This window comes from Gossypium hirsutum, chromosome D06 (assembly GCF_007990345.1).
Source record: "Gossypium hirsutum isolate 1008001.06 chromosome D06, Gossypium_hirsutum_v2.1, whole genome shotgun sequence".
Taxonomy (NCBI): domain Eukaryota; kingdom Viridiplantae; phylum Streptophyta; class Magnoliopsida; order Malvales; family Malvaceae; genus Gossypium; species Gossypium hirsutum.
Window position 1 is genome coordinate 60,715,787 of NC_053442.1, and position 2,726 is coordinate 60,718,512.

Consider the following 2,726-nt stretch of genomic DNA (forward strand, 5'->3'; position numbering starts at 1 on the left):
AGATAGGGAGAATCCTTAGTGGAGACCTCGCTTGATAAAGAATCAATTTTTTGGGGGAATCGTTCACTAAAATTGAAATTGGCGCAATGGAGACTAAAGCCTAAATCCAAACCTGCCAACAAATCCCAAATACTATTTTCCTCATAAGAAAATCAAGGAAGAACAAATCTATATGATTGTATGCCTTCTGAAAATTTTCCTTAAAGATCAATCCCGAGAAGACGCTTCTCTTCCTAGAGTCTAACTTCATTCGCTATAAGTGAGTAGTTAAAGATTTGATACACTTTAATAAAATCGAATTGATTTTTACCAAAAATCTCTTCCATGTGCCTGGATAATCTAGCATCCATAACCTTTGCTACTATTTTATAGATAACCCCTTGAAAACTGTTATTTTCTTCTTCAATATCCATTATTTAAATATAGCTCAAAGCACAATTTTTGATCAAGGATTTCCTTTGATACTGTAAAGCCCAAATTTAGCCCGGGCCCAATATGGCCCCAAAGCCTAAATAAAATAAACCCACTCCTTTTACAAACCTAACCTACACCTAACAGCCCAACTAAAAACCTAAAGCCTAAACAGCCCAACCCTTAAAATGTTTCAGAAACCCTAAACTCTCCTAAACCCGAGTGGTGTCACCCTAGCCTGTCCCTAGCCTCTGCCGTCGTCTGTCACCACCACCTATGCCTATCACCGGCCATCCTCGCGTTTGACACCTGCAAAACGAAGCCACACGCAACAGCAGAAAAGCCAAATAGTAAAGAGACAAAAAATAGAAACAAACGGTCTTGTAATTCGGTTATAAAAAAGCCACAGCATCTCTTTGTAATTTTTTACACACATTATTAAATCGGAAATCAGAAACTGAAATTTTAAGGTTGAGATTCACTGTTTTCTTTTCGTATTTTGTTTACCTTTATTTATTTTTTTGTGACTCATTTTAAAATAATCAGCAAGGAAAATAGAAGTGAAAAACGCACTTGAATAGGCTCTTTGACCCGCCGTCGATGGTCCGTTGCCGTCGGCAGATTCAGGCTCAGGGGAGGGCAAAAAACCTTTTCTTTCCTTCGGCTCTCCGTCCCGAAGTTCTAGCCGTTGAACGCGCTTCATAGCGCTGGTCAGACACGACTTCGCGCAGCGCCAACCACTGGATACGGAGGCGCTATGGCGGCGGCACGGTCCACTGATCGAAGAGGGTGAGGGGAGATGAGAGAAAAGAGGAGTTTAAGTTTTCTTTTTTTTTGACAGAAATGAGGGTTTTTGTAAAAAAAAATTGTGATTTTATAATGTAATAAAACAACGCCGTTTCAACAGGCCTCCCCAGGCGCCAGAACGGCATCGTTTTAGGGAGGCCGACCCGCGACCTGACCAGCTTGGGGGGAGATCCGCGTGTTTTCTGAAAGTGGGAAAATATCCATTTCAGTCCTTCCGCCTTTTCTGTTTTATTATTTTGGTTCCATTTTGTTTTTTTTTCTTCTTTTAAATTTGCCCCACAATTTTATTTGTGTGTCATTGTGGCCCTCCGATAAAATGTTGCGCAAGGTGCCTGGAACATTTGCTCTTTCGCTCCCTGATATTTTCAGTGCGTTGTGAATTAGTCCTTTATGCCTTTTTGCAATTTCTGATTATGCCCCTTTAATTTCATTTTGATTTCAATCACACCCTTGACCTTTTATCCCCAATTTTTTTATATATATTTTTTCTCTAAATTGTATTAGTATTTTTTTTGTTGTCGTTATTTAGGATTTTCTTTTATGTATTATTTACTTTTAAGCTGTTTTAGATTTATTATTATTTATTTCAAGTTTTTATATATGTTATTCATTTCGAATATATGTATACCATTTTAAATTTATATGTACTATGTAATTTAAATTGTTTATTTCAAAACTGTTTTATTTTTGTTTATTTTAAGTTTCTATACATTAAGTACTTGATATATTATTTTATTTTTTGTTTATTTTTGTTTATTTCTTATGTTAAAATATATTATATATGCTAATTATTTTAAAATTGTTTTGTACCTTTTTCAACTCTACTATTTTTTAAAAATGTTTTATTTATTATCCATTTTAAGATTTTTTTTATATATATTCCTTATTTTACGCTTTTATATGTACATATGCATTATTTATTTTAAAATTTTTCATATATAATATTTTTAAATTGTTTTGTATATAGTTGATTTTAAATTTCGTTTTTACATTATTTATTTAAAACTCATTTATTATCATTTTAAATTTGTTCTACATTTTATTTATTTTAATTTGCTCTATACTACTCATCTTGAAATTGTTATATATGTTATTTAATTTATTCGTTTTTGATTATTAATGCTAGTCTTTAAGTAATGTATGTTGTGTGCTTATTGTCATTATGTGTACTATGAATTGTTTATTCGTATTTTAATATTATTGTCATTCATCAACGTAACCATTTATTCATACATCAAATTTAACATTACATCAATTTTTACCCAAATTCGTAAAAAAAAAGAGTAAAATTTTAGAAATAAAGGCAATACTCGATACTTGGGATCTTCGAGAGGATTGAGTCCTAACGTGTTGGGTTCCAATTTTCTTCGTTGAACCTAAATAATCGAGAATGCTCTTTAATCAAAAAACATAAATAAAAAGCTCATTATCGGGAATTCAATATGTTGTGTCCTAACGCATTGGATACACGTTTTCTCGAGACAATGATTTTTCAAAAAATAATAAAG

General features: G+C 32.6%; 1 long non-coding RNA gene across 1 annotated transcript; it reads right to left on the reverse strand.

The window, feature by feature from the left end:
- Positions 1-385: 385 nt before the first annotated feature.
- Positions 386-1,240, reverse strand: LOC107900212 (uncharacterized). Its single transcript, XR_001684830.2, has 2 exons — positions 985-1,240; positions 386-720 (listed from the first exon to the last, which is right to left on the reverse strand). It is a non-coding gene; the product is annotated as an uncharacterized lncRNA (long non-coding RNA).
- Positions 1,241-2,726: the final 1,486 nt, after the last annotated feature.